The sequence below is a fragment of the Orcinus orca genome, chromosome 17, assembly GCF_937001465.1.
Source record: "Orcinus orca chromosome 17, mOrcOrc1.1, whole genome shotgun sequence".
NCBI classification, from domain to species: domain Eukaryota; kingdom Metazoa; phylum Chordata; class Mammalia; order Artiodactyla; family Delphinidae; genus Orcinus; species Orcinus orca.
In genome coordinates this window covers 36,856,829-36,874,588 of record NC_064575.1, presented here as the reverse complement: position 1 = coordinate 36,874,588, position 17,760 = coordinate 36,856,829, and the positions used below count along the sequence as shown (strand labels likewise).

The 17,760-nt window shown below is 39.1% G+C and overlaps 1 protein-coding gene across 1 annotated transcript in view; it reads left to right on the top strand.

The window, feature by feature from the left end:
• Positions 1 to 17,760, top strand: part of LOC125961680 (metabotropic glutamate receptor 7-like) — a 50,215-nt gene that overhangs the window by 22,839 nt on the left and 9,616 nt on the right. Inside the window, exons 6-7 of the mRNA XM_049700484.1 lie at positions 1,200 to 1,328; positions 11,976 to 12,274. The gene's annotated coding sequence lies outside the window, so the exon portion shown is untranslated. The remainder of the gene's footprint in view (positions 1 to 1,199; positions 1,329 to 11,975; positions 12,275 to 17,760) is intronic.

Sequence of the window (17,760 nt, the reverse complement as noted above, 5' to 3'; positions counted from 1 at the left end):
TTTTCTCTTCATTTATTTTTATTTTGTGTGTGTTGAACTTCTTTAATATTGTCAAGTCTATTCAAAAACCCTTTAATGAACACAACAAATGTGGAAAATCAGTCATTCTCCTGCATTTTGTAATCAATTTATTTCCTTTTGGGCAGTATGGAAATGTAGGTTCTTATTTCATCTTATGGTTGGAAACAATCTATTCCCTCGGAAAGGGATTATAGTCTCCATGATGCAGTAATGGGAGATTTTATAGGGTAGGCAGGGTCTACAGAAGAAAAAACCCTAAACCACACTCCATTGGTGGTTGCCTTGTTTATAAAAATGGCATTTGAGGTTGTGTGACTGCCATCAGGTAAGCAAAATTAATTTTTAGCATGAAGTACTCCTATCAGCAAGAACAGCCTAGGATAGGCTAGCAGTAAGAAGTGAGGGGTTATGGGATTGGGGCATAGCCTCTGTTTCCTCCAATGCAGCTGGAAATTTAAACTCCGGGGTTCCTGCTTGATCCAATCAGCCCAGCTAGTATGTGTTGCCAGGTAGGGTGAATAGACTCAGAAGTACAAGAGCTCATCCTTGGTCCCCTCTGGAAATGAGCAGAGAATACTGTGTCAAGCAGAGGTGATCAGTCCATGGTCTGGAGACCTGGATCTCCTCACAGAGTCCTTAAAGTCAGGGTGAGACAAAATGCCAATACAAATTATATTGATGACAGTATCAATGAGGTGACATTGAGTCCTTTGACCCAACGTGTGTCTGCAGTGTGCCATCCATTAGTAAATGGGCAAAGCCATTTGACAGATCTATCTGATACAATGAATGAATCTGACACTCATAGTTTGAAAAACTGAAACTGTATCCATTTGTCAAGAACACTGGCTACTTGTTCTGCTTTATTCCCCCTGGTAGAACTAGGTAACATTGCAGGCCGTAAGACGTTCCGGCATTTCACCCTGGAGTAGCCCCCAAACTGAAGAAGCTGTCTTATCAGTAGTTAGCTCCTTGTCACCAAGAATATTAAAGTAGATTTGTATGATTAGCAAATTAAAGAGACTGTAGTGCCTACCACTACTGTATTCACTAAGGCACCCAAGTTATTCTAAAGAAATCCTAATAATACATTAGGACCGTTTTGAATATTTTTATTTGATTAGCCATAATCTTCTAGTTATAACATCCATCACCATTTTGGCCTTCTTTTCTTACAGCCTAGCCCTGTGGTCTTGGGCTAATCACTAACCTGCTTAGATACAACTTTCTTCTCTATGAAATAGAAACAATATTATATGCTTTGAAGGACTGCAGGAAGATGAGCTGTAATGTTTATCAAGTGCCTAGTAAGTAGCCTGGCCCATAATAAATACTTGGCTAATTGTAGATGTTAGTTTCATTTTTAGTTTTATTTCCAAACATTGCTCTTTACTTTTGGAACTCTAAAATTTGTTTTGAGAGTGGAGGACTTGTTGTTTGGATTCCTCCAACACTCTCTGTATATTCTGTACTTCTATCCCTATATCATTTATATTAATGGAATAAATGATCTTTGGTCTGGTGATTCCAAGGTGACGAGGAGCTAAGTGGAGGTTCAGTATACACCTGGAAGTATGAATTTTCATGCCCAGTGCAAATGTGGGAAAGGCATTATTCCCACATTATAAATGGGGTAAAGACCTCCAACTTGAGGAGACTCTGGGTTGAGAGATGAGAGATTTACAGGTACTGTGTTTATCATACAGGGTACCACAGGGGCTTTTATGTTCTGTAGCAAGAATTTGCACCTTATACCCTTGTAGTTAGAAGTAAAGCATACCACATAACTAATATCTAGTAAGCATTAGAGTTAGAATAAGTACCATTTATTTCACGTTTCCTTTGTGTTAAGCATTTTACAGTTACAACATATGGATGGATACTATATTGTAATGATTAACAGTGTAGTTTTTTGAGCTGGATAATCCTGGATTGGAGTCTCATCTTTATTACCTCTTTTTTTTTCTGTTTTATTGAGGTATAATTGACAAAATTGTAAGATAGTCAAAGAGTATATCATGATGATTTGATATACATATGCGTTGTAAAAGGATCCTTCCCATCACGTTAATTAATACATCTAACAGCTCATGACACCTTTTTCCTTTTTTTCTTTTTTTGGTGAGAACACTTAAGTTCTATTCTCTCAGAAAATGTTAGTTATACAATACAGTATTATTGATGTAGTAAATATGTTATACAGTAGATCCTCAGACCTTATTCATCCTGCAGCTGAAAGTTTGTACCCTTTTACCAGTCTTCCCCTCTTTTCCCCACCCACACCCCAGCCCCTTGCAACCAGTCTTCTACTCTATTTCCATGAGTGTGGCTTTTTTTCTTTTTAGATTCCATATATAAATGATATCATTCGCATTTATCCTGTCTGGCTTATTTCATCAGCATAATGCACTCCTGTTTCATCTATATTGTCACAAAATGAAAGGATCTCCTTCATTTTTTTAAGGCTGAATAATATTCCATTACCTCTTAAATGAGTGACTTTTGGTACATTGTTTACACTTTCTGAGCCTCAGGGTTTCTTTTCTTCTGTAAAATATATATATATATATATATATATATATACACACACTAACAGGTTATTTTCTGATATGTGGAATGTTTGTTGAATCAACAAATAATTAGTTGAGATCATAAATGTGACACTTAGCACTGTATTAACATTTATTAATACTCTCCCTGTTAATTTCTACAATAAATTGTATAATAAGTAACAATAATAATAGTACTACTAGTAGTTTTACAAAATGCATAGGATGTGCCAGGCATCATATACTGTACTACCCTCCTTCATGTGTACCACAAGTTACATGTGGATATCATCTTCCACGTTGTTTCCTTTAAAGAAAATTGAAGCTCAGCAAGATTGAGTAGCTTGCTCCAGATGTGAACTCAGGTCTGAATCACTCCACATATAGGTTCTTAATGACTCCATATCTTTAATTCCACATCTGCATTTGTTTGTTGTTGTTTTTAACTTTCCAAGCATCTGATCTGAAATTCCTTTCTCTGGGGCGTTTTCCACTTTGTGGGTCTTGGTGAGAAACAGAGCCTTCCTCTTGTTATACAAGCTGAACATGTCAGATACACTGTTTACTCACATGCTCAGTCTCCCTTACAGATGGAAAACAGTCGGGCGACCTCGGGTTGGCCAACTGCACCCCTCTCTTGGATTTTGAATTACAAATAAATGATGTAAAGAAGCAAGGCCAGCAGTGCTGGGTCAACCTCCTGTTTCCTGTTGCTGCTTGGTAGCAAGGCCAGCTAGGACTTACAACATCACTTTGGCCTGATCCTATAATTGCAATAGCATAGCCTTGGCTTTCGGTTGTTTCGTCTGCTTCTAGTTACTGAGGCCTAACCATAAACTTCCAAAAGTTTCCTTTCTGCTCAAATTAGCCGTATCTGGTTCCTGATGATTACAAATAAGACCTTTCCTGATATACAATGGTGACCTACTTATCCAGGCAGACGTAACATCGTCCTGGCAGGGACAGAGGGCAGGCAAGTTCCTTGAACAGCTGAACAAGAAGAAAAAGACCTAAGAAGGAAGAATTGAAGCCAGTTCTGCTTGTGTTATAATTCTACCCGCAGCTGCCTCTGTTTCACAGACCACATGCTAAGGACCATGTCCCTTCCCCTGTAAAAGACGAGCAAAGTAGACCCAGGCCTTCCAACCCAGAGACCAGCTGAGCTGTACCGTGGGCAATCTAGGATGTGAAAGACTTCACTCAATGTCTTTGTCACTTGACACATTGTTCCTCTCTTTGGGAAGTAGCTTCTTTGTGTGACAAGAATGTGCTAAACCAACACTTAAGTGGACAGAGGTGAAAGATGCCAAAATTAGCTACAGAAAAAAAGGCGTAAAGACTTGTATTTTCTGTTATTTGAAGGTGTTAAGACCCCACATAGAATATGAGTCCTTTAAAGGAAAGTTGTGAATGGCCCAGGGAATGTTGAATTTCCACGTGGCAATATGTTCGTGATCGGTCATGATGATGATGATGGTAGCATCAGTAGCATTTATCAGTGTTTCCTGGGTGAGAGGCACTTTATCCTACTGACCTTTTATCTCCATGACGACCCTGTGAAGTAGGAAATACTGTTTCAGAATCTTCAGGGTTTTTCTTTTTTTTTTTTATCAGGAATTTACCCTAGATCACAGTTGGGTGGTAGAACGACCAGAACTGGACACTGGCCTTTCCTGAATTCCCAGAGTGTGGTCTTAGCAGTTGTATTGCCTGATGCAGAGCCATGTAAATGTTGCCAAAGCAATGAAACGTGTACCTATTTCTAAGAGATTCTAACTCAGAAGCTCTGGGGTTAAGTGCAGAGCAGTTGAGTGTGATTGTCTTTACAGACAGTAGATAACTTAAGGGAAGTTGTTTAAAAGTATATTTGCATATTACACTGCACTGTCATATCTGTGATTGGTTAGCTACTGAGTAACTAACACAAATCCCAGTCCCATCTCTAATCTCATTCATCTCTTGTATGATATTTGACCTGAGGCAGTTTTTTTTTTTGTTCTTTCCCACAAACACACATCGAACATCCAAAACATGCTTACCATTTGTGAGCATATTCTCTTAGTTATTTAGGAATTGAGTAAGAGTGAGAGGGAAGGGCTTCCCTGGTGGCGCAGTGGTTGAGTGTCTGCCTGCCGATGCAGGGGACGCGGGTTCGTGCCCCGGTCCGGGAAGATCCCACATGCCGTGGAGCGGCTGGGCCCGTGAGTCATGGCCACTGAGCTTGCGCGTCCGGAGCCTGTGCTCCGCAACGGGAGAGGCCACAACAGTGAGAGGCCCGCGTACCGCAATAAAAAAAAAAGTGAGAGAGAAAAAGACACATAAATATGAAATACGGTCATCATTTTTTTAATATCCTTTATGTTGTTAATCTCTCTTAGCATTTACTGCCATTCACTCATTTGTATTATTTGGGGTATAGCAGTTTATTCCCACAGCATTTTTACATATGGCTTATCATTTGTATTCTATTTTAATAACACTAATAATTATAGATTATTGACAAACTCATCAGACCCTACATATTCATTTCAAAATCATGAAAATAAGGGGGAAAATGAGGTGTAAAGTGGAAAATCTATGTGTACGTTTTCATTGGTGGAATGAGGAGCTACCTGAATATATCACTCCTTTAGCTTTTCCTTCAAATGGTGCACTTTTTCCTCCATGCATAGGAGTCACTTCCATTAGGTAAACAGTAGTCTTGAGGGCAAACCTCAGAAGTAGAAATGGGAGAACTTTTCAGTTATGGTAAAATCAAACATATTTTTCTTCAGTAGTGAAAAAAAAATTCTTCATGAGAAGTTCAACCACCGTGAGTTCCATGGTGAAAAACTTTCCACTTATAGATGCAACTTCCCCCAGAATTCTGAGAAATGTCGGTAGTAGACAGGGGTGTTGCATACACCTGTTTCATTTCCCTCTGACTTTTCCTTCTCCTTTCTCTATTGACATTAAAATCTATAGTGAAAGCACATAGTAAGCAGTCTAGGACAATTGATATGACATTTGATCTAAATCTCCAAAGTCTATTTTAGATGGGGATGCTGTGAGAGTCACAGGAGGGGGAAAATCTAGAATTATTCTTATGTGATCACATGTACTAAAATAACAAAAGCAAATCTTATTTCTAGCTAATAACATAGCATTCCTTATGTGATGTCATATTATGGCAGAAAAGAAATATATGCGTCTATTTTCTTCTATATTAAAACTGCTAAGGAGTGGGGACCAATGAACTAAATCAATTGTTTTGAGTTCAAGTTGTAGTTTTTAGTAGCCATCCTTCTTAGCAAGTTTTCCGAAGCAAATGTAGTTCGTTTACTATCACCACTAAATGTGCCATTGTGTAGATTTGTGGAAAAAAGTATTGTCAAATATATATACTTCAAAATGATTTGTGTAAATTTATCTATTCATATTATTATTCTCCCCAAGTAAATCAAAATCTACTATATACTGTGTTTTTCTTCTATAGCTTAAAAGGGGAATGTATGTTGAAACTTATTCAAATATTTATTAGGTGTCTACTAAGTGCCAGGCACTCTACTAGGCAGTAGAGATGTTGTATTAGAGGTGGAAAATGTCCTTGACCTCCAGAACTGATACTCTTGTAAGAGAAATACTGGGTCAAACTAAGTCAACAGTTTCTTTGCTACAGAGCTTTTCACGAGTCTTGTGAATTATGAGTCTCTGATAAGGAGATGTAGTGGACAACAGATCCCAAATTTATTTGAAATCTTTTCCTTCATGGACTGTCTCATAGGATTTATGATCCACTGAACACACCTTGAGAGACACTAGTATTCTGCAGTGGTTAGTTAATTGTTTTCTATTAAACAACTATATACTGAATCCATGATATTATTATCTGGATTTTTTGGAGGATACAATGATGTACATGGCCACTGTGATGATAAGGGGGTCCAGTTTAGTTAAGAAGAGAAACCACAGGAGCTGTAACTTAATGTAACAAAGAAATACACACACATATACATATATTTTTATGTAAATTATTATTTATATAGTATACAGTGTCTTCTGAAGAAGATAGAGTTGTTTGTAACTTGGGATCTCACAGGAGGTTTCACAGAGAAGGTAGACCCTGAGCTGGGCAGAATTTCAGTAAGTTAAATTTGGTTCTGACTGTACGATAAAATCAGGTATTTGCACTGGTCAATCTGACCTTGATGGAACAGCATTCCATTTGCAGGGAATAGTGTGATCAAACATGCAGTGGTGGAGATTGCCAGCTTGTAATATTCCAGTACCTGGAAAGTGTTGGAACATCTGCTTTCTCCACGGTCTAGAAAAGTGAATCTCGAGTGAAATGCAAGTATAATGGAGGCCAGTGCTCTTTGCTTTGTACACTGCTTTGATTCTACAACATGCAACAATGTAGTGATCTGTTTCAGATTGTCATTATTCCAGAGGGTTCTTAGTAACAGGAGTGGAAAAGGAAGACCTCTCTTCCTGTGTTTCTGCCCTATGCTCTTTTTTGTTGTTGTTGTTGCTGTACGCGGGCCTCTCACTGCTGTGGCCTCCCCCGCTGCCGAGCACAGGCTCCCGACACGCAGGCCCAGCGGCCATGACTCAGGGGCCGAGCCGCTCCGCAGCATGTGGGATCTTCCCGGGCCGGGGCACGAACCCGTGTCCCCTGCATCGGCAGGCGGACTCTCAACCACTGCGCCACCAGGGAAGCCCTGCCCTATGCTCTTAAGCCAGAAAAGGTACCAACATCACTGACCTGACCTTGTCTCAGGTATCTATCAGGATCTACTAGCATCATTCTAGTGAAAGGTAACTAGACGTCCAAAGGACTGAAAAGATACACTATAACCTTTGTATACTTTATATACCTGGTAAAACAAAAATGTCACCTGAGTGGTCCCCTTCCCTAGAAATACCAGTATGTTTTTCCAGTGCATGGCAGAACTTTGCAGGTAAAACTGGGATAAAGGTGAAGAACAGTCTTAAAATTCTAGTCCTTGAACAGCACCTAACACACAACAGGTTTTCAATAATCTTAGCAACAGTATTCACAAATAATGACCATCAGCGTAACTGCTCTTTTGTGCCAAAATACATTACCATATTACTTTTTTTCCTTCAGCTTTACAACTTGGGTTCTATTATTGTTTCCATTTTACAGATTAGGAAAGTGAGGCTCAGAGATGCTAAGTCACTTGGGCAAGGTCACAGAGCTTGTAGGAGATAAACCTGCACCCTTACTGTTGGATCCTACAAACCAGACCATAATTTAAGTCCTTCAAAATATACCTCAGAACATTTGAGTAAATTAATGAATAAATCCTCCTAGTCAGACTGACCAGATCATTATATTAGGTTCAGCTATAAGTGGAGGAAAGTCATAATCATAGTTGGACAGTTAATACAGTAATTTACTTGCTTTGAATTTTCTAAATGATGTTTAGCTGGTAGTTTCATGATGATAACCATCGAATAAAAACAGGCATATTTTGGTGTTTGGAATAAGATCTCATATTGAGTAAAATACATATTGATTCCTAGACCTATATGATGTGAGTAACAGATGACATTGAGATGTCATCTAGAAGTACTCCTGTGCAGTTCATCATGTCAACCCAGCTAATAATTTTAGAATGTTCAGAGTGAATAATATATGCAGCCATAAAGCATATATCTAATCAATGCAAATAATATTTTTCCTATGCTAAACCCAGAGTGAAGTTATAACACGCATCATAAGATTAATGGGCCATTTTTTCTTCATCACTTTGCTAAATTACTTAGTCTGGAAAACATTCAGAAGGTTGCGAATTGGAGCTCAGCAGTAGTAGTGAGACTGTGCCTCTGATGATGAAACTATTTCCACCCCGACCCCTACTGCTCCCTTCTTGGGAAAGAAGGCAACATTTCTCCTAGAAAAAGTCACAGGTTTATAAGCTGGCTTCAATAATACGTTTGGAGGAATAGTGTGTCTTTTAAGCAGAGTCTATCTCAGCATATAAAATAATTTTTACCTACCATTTAATGAAATTAACACTCACTTTGAGGCTAGGTCTTTTGCCATTTGACTCCTGGATCACGTCTATGGATATATTTTTTTCTTGAGATGAAGTGTGAACCCAATATAGTATCCATCATTCAGTCTATCTAGCTGATGTACATCCTCTGAAGCACAAGCTCCGTGAGGCCAGGCACTTTATCTGCTCTATCAGTGTAGCCCTGATGCCTAGTGTCTAGCTTTTGGAGATTCTTAATAAACATTTGTACTGAATAAGGTATGTACATGGTGAGCAAAAGTTGGCTTCCCATTTTACAGTCAAGAGTATCCCACTCATGTTCTGTGAACACTGGATAGCAGAATCTTACTATGTTATTTTTCTGTTCCCTTTGCAAGTTTCCTGAAAGGGCATTCCTGTCCTTAGAATGTCCATCTCCTCCCATCTTCCTGGAGAATAACTCTTCTTTCTTAAATACTTAGTTCCATTATTGACTCTTTAAGATTGAATGTATTACCTCCTTACAAACAGAAAAATGCAGTGCTGTTTTTTTTTTTTTTGGACATTTATCACCAGAAAATTATTCTAACACCTGAAATTCTGGACCTAAAAGGCCTGGACTAGTGGTTCTCAAAGTCTGGTATCCAGACCAGCACATCAGCTGCACGTAGGAATTTTTAGAAATGAAAGTCTTGGGCCCTGCTCCAGACCTACAGACTCGGACACTCTGGGGGTGGGGCCCACTACCTGTTTCAGCAAGCTCTCTTGGTGATGCTGATGCATACTCAAGTTTGAGAGCCACTGCTTAGACCTAGAACTTAAGGTTTAGGCTTTGGACAGATCTGAGTCCTAAACACTACTGAGACACTGGAGTGACCATGAGCAAGTTACTTCTGGGAACCTCTTAGCATCTGTGTGCCTTGCTTAGCTAATAGTGATTTTAATTAATTAGAATAATGCACACAGTGTACTCAAGAGAGTAACCAAAGCATACTTTATGTTCCATAAATTCTAGCTGTTTACGATTATCATCAATCAGAGCTTACTGACACATCCTGAAGACATTCTTCTAATAAGTGTAATAATATGGTTTGTAAAATTAACAGCTTAGAAGAGCATATTACAAAGTTCATCAGACACGGTCTCAGCAGGAAATCAGGGGTACATCAATAAGGATAAATTGAGCCCAATGTAGAGAATCAAGAGATAGTGTAGTGCCCTGGGTTCAGTAAAAGTGTGGCTACTTTATAGGAGATGAAAGAGAAAGGAAGCCTTGCTGGAGAGAGAGTCCTCCCCAAAGATGCTGTGACGCCCCACAGAGAAGCACTATATGTTAGTTGGGGGATGCAGCCAACTCCCAGCAATTTGGCAAGAATTAATACCCTAACTTCACTCCCCTCCTTCGTTCCCTACAATCTTCTATTGGTACTCTTCATTGGTGAGCCAAACGGAAGCCAGAGCAAGGACACTTACTAAGATAGGCCATGCAAGCCATCCATATAGAGTTGGGTGGAGAAAGGATGTGGAAGGGCAAATAGGACATATTTCCCACAGGTGGTGAGCGAGCTGTAAAATCACTCGCCCTTCTAACATCATTGCCATTGCAGGAGCACGGAGGAGCAAGTGGTTAGTTCTGACCTGGCAGATCCAGGAGACTGCAGGACAGAACTGGTATATGAGTTGGACTTTAAAGGTAGATTTGAATTTTAATGGAGAGTATGGAGTAAGAAATGGTGAAGAACCAAGGGAAAGGGAGATTCATTGCAAATGGAGAAAAGAAAAGTGGCATAAAGACAAGAAAAGTCAAGACTTATGGAAGAGATAGCAAATACTCTGCATGTGACTGGAGCAGAGAATGGGTAGACGAAGGCTGGAAGTTAAGATGAAGTCATCCTTGAGTAACATTAAAGTTTCCTCCTTTAACCTCAATTTCCACCTTCTACTCCCTTCACTAACATTGGAAAATTAAAAGTGAATTTGACTGGGTTGGTGACAATGGCAGTATGAAGCAAAGAGAGGAGAATAAGAGTAAAAAAATTAGTAGTACCTTGGTGAAGCTGGGTAAATGATGGGTGGTGGTGTCACGTCAAAGCATGGGCAAGTGATTGTGACAAATATAGGCTTATTTCTTGACTATATGACTTCAGTTAAGGTACTTAAGCCCTCTAGGCTGCAGTCTCCCAACCTGTAAAATGGGGATAAAACCTCGCTTCCTCCAAGGTTTCTGTGAGGATCTAGTGAGAAATGGAAGTAAGAGTTGAGTCCAGTAATCAGTTTTTAATACATATAAACTAATGTGAGGATAAGGGTAAGAATACTTGCTATCATTTATTGAATACTTATTATGTGTCCAATATTGTGCTAGTCTATTTACATATCTTTTCTCACTTAGCTTTCTTTTCTCTTATCTGCCTTTCTATAGGCAAGAGATAACTGATGGCTCAGTTACGAGGAAACGCAGTTGTGAGGAAAATGTCAGAGGGAAAATGTACCAGAAAGTTAATTCCTAATGGATCTGTCAGCCTTAAACAGAGCATGTCTGTGCTAAACTGTGTAAAATATCTGTGCTAAAACTACTCAATTGGACAAGTTTTGATAAAGTATTAACTTAATGAATAGGCATAAACAGCTTGGAGCTTTTTGGAGGGTATGTGGTAATATTAGTATTGGTGTGATGACTTTTGAAAGTTCTATGGCGTATAGAAGTCAAAAAGAAGACCCGGAAAGGGGGAAAACTCTCTCTGAAAGTTATTGGGGAAGTCTGGCTAGTAAGACTCCAAAAGGGAGAATCAGTAAGAGGCCAGGTTATTCATAGGCCTTCTAAGAATGTGTCCATGAGAAATATTTACAATGATTGGATGCCGGAATAAAGGAGAACACTGGCTCCACAAATGGTAACTTATTTTACACAAACAGGCTAATGATAAAAATAATGAAAATCTGATGGATTTTTGAGAGTTTCATTGACCAAACTGAGACAAAAGTGCATAACAGCTAGATGCTCATAGTTTTAATCAGTTCCCTTTGGAGTCAAGCAAAGATAGCACCTGAAATGGTAAGGGACGTTTATGCAAGGTCACAAAGATTTTTGGTGGTGCATTTGGGATATAAACCCATTTCCGTAAGAATTCTTTCAGAAGTCAAATGTTTTCTTGTCAAAAATAGCATGAACTTACTTCCAAGAAAAGTTCCTAAGAAAAAATAATTTGAGTAATGAAGAACACTGATGTAAGAGTTAATTTAAGAACCCAGAAATAGAGGTAAAGAGTAAAGCAATTATGGGTTAAGAGTCTGCATAGGCAGAAGGAGCGGAGCGGCTGCTGCTCAATGGTAGAAAAGCCGCCGGTGTTCTGACCAATTCGTCCCCCTAGCAGTTGCGGGGGAGTTTCCTGCTGGCGCGGCTGGAGTCTCTGTTTCTCAGGGTTCGGTGGCTGGAAGATGCTCCAGAGAGACGAGGCTGCGGCGGAGGAGGTGGCGGCGGCCGAATCGGCAACGGCGCTAGGGTGGAGAGAAGGCGGCGGCGGCGGCGGCGGCGGCGTGCGGGGCCCAACGGTGTAAACAGCCCCGGAGGCGGCGGAGGCGGTGGCCAAGACCCCGAGGGGGAAGCGGCGGCTGAGCCAGGGTCGCGCCTCCGTTGGAAGCCTGGGCTGAGTGCAGCAGAGGGGTTCTGCGGCGGGCGCGAGCGGACGTCCTAGACCTCGCCTCCCTCCCTCGCCCCAGGTAAGGCCGCTGGGCGCCCCGCCGCAGGGGGAACGGCCGCGAAGCCCCGGACCGTTTTCGGGGTGCCACCGAGCTGCGGCCGGGACCTCTCCCCGCTTAATCCTCGCCTCTTTCCCTCGGCCGCGGAGCCCAGAGGAGCCCAGAGGAGCAGGACGCCGGGCCTGGCTCCTGGCTACGCCCCTAACCCAGCCGCCGCTTCCGCGCTCGGCCGAGGCTGGGAGAGGCTCGGGGCAGGAAATTTTAGTTTGCTCCAAAGCCTGGAAGTAAACTGCTTGTCCCTGTTCTCTGCGAGCATCTCTTTCACCTGAAAGCACTGGGGCTACTCCAGGCCGTAACTCGTCCCTTCCTGGTGCATGCCTGTTTGAAAACACTACCTTTCCCATTTGTTTCCCCATTAGCTTCTGCCTTCCTCTGCGCTCCATTTCACTTCCTCGTTAAATCTTCTTTCTCGCTCTTCTGTCTACGCCTCTCACCACCTCCTTCCTCCTTAGCGACTTTATTTAAATCGTTTCTCTTTTTCTTCTCAGGAGACTCCGGTCTTCTCTTCCCTGTCTTCCCCAGCAGTCCTTTTCGGATGTCATTCTTTTTACTAGTGAAGTTCTTAAATGAAACTGCTATCGTCAGTATCCCAAATCTACCAGAGGCCCATTAAGAATAGACTCACCAGCTTTAAGTGGCAGATCAGTTTCTGATTTCACCGAGCCTAGCATCCTTTGTAAAAAATTGTATTATTAAATGTAGAGTGTGGAAATAGCCCTGAAGTTATTTTTAAAATGAAGGGCTCAATGAGTGTTGGAAATAGTTATTTCATTTTTCAAGTTGCATGACCTCTAATGTCAGATTGAGCAGATCTAGAACATTTTTGCCCATCCTGTTTGGCAGAATGCTTCTTAAGCGTTTTGATAGCGGCTCACATTCATCACTATTCAAGTTGGTTTAAAAACAGTTTGAAAACTTTAGAGAAAAGACATTATGAGAACAACTAGGAAGCTGTTTGGATGAAGTCACTGTTAAATACCTTTTAAAATAGGCTTCACATGTTTAATGTATCAAAATAAAGTTGGCGGGAGTCTTGTAAAAAGGATTATTTAGGAATTTGAGTAGTCTTAAGAGTTATGTAGCTATTTTGGGAAAAACATTCTTTTTCTGTTAACAAACGTTTACAACTCCTGTGATGTGAGAATTACCGAGGTTTACTGTGGGATTAACACAGGAACTCATTTTATTTGAGCTACTACATGGATGTAGAAGTGGTAAATTGTTCAGGTTAGCGTAAATCAGTATGTAGAAGAAAAAAAAAAAAAGTCTGCATAAATTTCCCTGGAAGGGGGATATGTTCAGAGATGGCAATTTGAAAACAGTGAGTCACCAAAAGTAAAAGTAAATTACAAGCTGTTTTGGGGGTCTTCAAGAGAGATTTTATAGATTGAACAACAACAGCAGCAAGGATAAAATATAACGCTGTCATGTAGACTGCAGCCTGAAAAGAAAGCATTGCAGAAAAGCCACATCATCCTGAATTTATATTTCCGTGCATTTGAACAGATTGGAGAGCAGTAAAGTTGTTTTAAGAGCGAGTGATTTAAGTCAGCCAGCTTGTGAATAATACGAGATATTTTTGCATTTACATTAATTTATGTCCATAAATAACGAACTTTAACAATGAACAAAATCCATAATCCTGATAATGCTAAGAAAACTGGAAAGATACCTTTACCTTGAAAAGACAGGATAAAGAAGACAGCATAGAAATTTAGGGAGATTGCAGTTTTGGAAAACTTACATTAACATTTATTAGCTGCTACAGCTTTGAAATGTGATGATTTAAAGAAAGAAGTAGACTGTTGATTTCTAAAAGGTAAAGTGTTGGCTGAAAGAGAAGAGAATCTTGTTGAGACCTAAAGTGTTCTTTTAAGGATACATTTCAATGTCATTTCAAAAAATAAACACATTTCCCATAACAAAACAGTGAGGTTAATGGAATAATGCACGTGAAAGCTTTTTGGCCCGAAGGAGTTCCATCCTTTGGAACAAAGTTTTATTGTTGAACACACCATGACCCAGGCCTGTGAGTGCCAGCACAGTGGCTGTTTTTACAAGATCTGGTACAATATGCACAGTAGTTCTGGCCTTAGCACTAGGCAAGGATCATTCTTTTTGTATCTTCCTGATTGCTTCCTCTACAGAAATGGGATAATCCCTCCTCTTCTAAACTGGAAAGTAGTTTCTTCCCTCAATAAAACTAGTTTCTTCTCCAGGTTGAGCTTTTCCAACTCTTAGAGGTCTAAAATGAATGATATGAAACATACTGTATTTGCATCTATTTTTATTTAAGAGTTATCTAAGGAGACTTATCTAATTAAATAGGAATTTCCTAAGAGATGCCAAAATAAACAATCAACAAGTTTTCTTTAGAGATCATATATATTATATAACAAGATCCACCTAAGAGTTAAAATATAAGTAGGTATACAATTTAACTATTTGAAGATAATTTTTCTTCTTACCACTGAAGCAATAAGCAGGTAGTAGTACAATTTGGGGAAAACAATATTTCTGGCTTTTGTTTGTTTTATTTTAATTTGTGATATTCATGAGATCTTTTGTGAAGCCTTTGGGTATATAGTAAAATTCATGGGTTTTTAACTTTGTATTGACTCGTATTTTTGTAGATTTTAAATTTTTCTTCTGGCTTTAATTTATACTATCTCCTTTTACTTTTTCATTTAGAAATAATGTATTTTTCTCAGGATTGCAATCTCAGTGCAGTCCTCTACTTTTCTATTGGTTGGACGTTCTCTTAGACGTCTACATTTTTGTCTAGTTAGTACATTTCTAGTTTTTTATACAATTGATAAGAACTCTTTAATCTTATGAATTCTTTATATTTACTCTTTGGAGACAAGACTTATAGGGATTTCCTTGGGCTTAAACTAGAAAGAAAAATAAATTTGCATATGAAATGCTGAAGGCTTTGTTACAAAGTGGGTTAACATTATATGTATGTTTGAAATAAACTACTTCAACCAGAGCACCTAGCTGTTAACCTCCAGATTAATATCTATCATAAAATATGTGCATGCTTCCAACACATGGCATTGCCTCCTATTACTGCATGTCCAGGAGAAATGGTTTTGTCTTGTAGCAAAAGCCATTAGCTCTTTGCACATTTTTTTTTTTTTTAATGACAGCTACCCAAAAATCAAGCTGAACCCTTGTATATGAGGACAATTTTTAGACAGGTCTAATATCCAGTTGTACCTTTCAGTCACTTAGAGAGAAGGCTTAGACCCCTGAAGCCCAAAGTCACAGGTTTTTTAGGATTATGGTGGTATATACCTCCAGTTTATAGGAAAAAAATGCGTTGTAGAAAATCCAAGTTAAATTAGGACTAAAATCCAAGTTAAATCTAGAACTAAAGTTTTACTGCCCCAAATACTTGTAAACTCTAGGTTACTGCTCTGTTGTCCATTTCATCAGTTGCAGAATATTCAAGTTAGTCTTTCAGTGCTAACAAGAACAAAAAAAATGCATTATGTCTAAAAGCAGAACATGATTGCCAAGCCAGATCTGCTCATTACCTGAGAGTTTGGGGGGCCACCCAAGCGGCATCTACTTGTTTGCTACTGACCTTCAGTTAGACTTGCTCAAGAATTGTTACAATGTAATAACATACACCCTTATGTACTCTTGAGTTTATTGAAAAGACACAGCAAATGTGCACACACACACACATACACACCAGCACACCAGCACGCACCTACTCTAGAGCCTAGAATTTTAAGAGTCAGAACTTTTTATTTGCTTCTGGATTAAGATGGACCCTGTATTTCCTCAGCATGCTAATTAGAAACTCTATAAACAATTCAAAACCAGCTTCTTAAAATTGTTTTACAAAAATTGATGTTAAATATTGTCCTCAGAGAGTTCTACTCTGACTTTTCAAATTGTTTTTTTCTCCCTTCATGGGATAAACAGTTAGGGTTTCTTTTTGTTTGTTTTTTATCTCTCATTGTAAAAAATTCTATCTTAAAAGCTGATTTTTATTTCTTCCTTAGCATGGATGACGTGGGAACAAAGATGATATTTCATCAGTCTTGTTTTTATTTAAGTTGAAAGGTTATATATTTCTACTATCTATTGCAATACTGCTAAATATTTTTATAGTGCTTGTAAATCTAATGACATTATTTTTTTAGTTTGTATTTAAGGCATTTACTCAAAAGGGACCATATGCCTCAGTTCATGTCACTCTATCATCAGTGTGTATGGTCACTCTATTTTCTAATACTTTTAAGATTGGTTTTGGCCCCGACGTTCCTCTGCCAGATTTATTTCCTTTATTTTCCCCTATATAGCACCATTTGGGCCATTTAATAAATAATTTCCCAACTCACCTTTCATAGTTATTTTAAACATGTGTATCTATTTGAAATACCGAATTGTTTTGTATTTTCTAATTTTTGCAAAAGTAGTATCGACTAAAAATCACATCCTATTCTTTTATTTTTTCTACACAAAATTATTGTTTTAAAATGTGTGGCTCCATAGAAATTATTGTTTCTGGCCACTGTCTAATATTCCACCATATGTTAATACCATATTTTGCTTATCCATTACCCTGGTGATACATACTTAGGCTATTTTCAACACTTTATGTCCACCATAGGCATTAATACACTCTTTCCACATGTCCCTTTGAGTAACAGTGCAGAGTAACAGTGCAGCTGTGGAATGGCTGAGGTAGAAGTCATATATATGCCTTATTTCACAGATTCCTCCCCAGAATAGCTGTACCATTTTCCCCTCACCAGCAATACTTGGAATTTCTCTCTTGCCATATCCTTTGTCACCACACGCTGTTAATCTGCATTTTTAAAAATTAATTAATTAATTTTTGGCTGCATTGGGTCTTCGTTGCTACACTCAGGCTCTCTCTAGTTGCAGCGAGCGGGGTCTACTCTTCGTTGTGGTGCGCAGGCTTCTCATTGCAGTGGCTTGTCTTGTTGCGGAGCACAGGCTCTAGGCGCGCGGGCTCAGTAGCTGTGGCTCCCAGGCTCTAGAGCGCAGGCTCAGTAGTTGTGGTGCGCAGGCATAGTTGCTCCACAGCATAATTTGCATTTTAACTTCTGGAAATTTGGCATGTGTGGATTCATATGAAGTAAGGTGTTTTAATTCTGCATTGCTCTGATTCTAGAAAAGTTAGGTCTTCATATACTTTCTTGCTATTCATGTTTTCCATTCTGTGAATTGCCTATCATGACTTCGCTCATTTTTCTATTGAGTATTGTGTGTCTTTAGAGATGTAGAAGTTTTTGTATTCAGATGTTGAGTCCTTTATTGGGTTTTAGATAATGTATATGTCTTCTACCCATCAACTGTTTTTCAGTCTGACTTTGGTATCCTTTATTGTACATAAAATTCTAATTTTTTATTAAAGTATAATTGATTTACAATATTATGTTAATTTCAGGTGTACAACATGG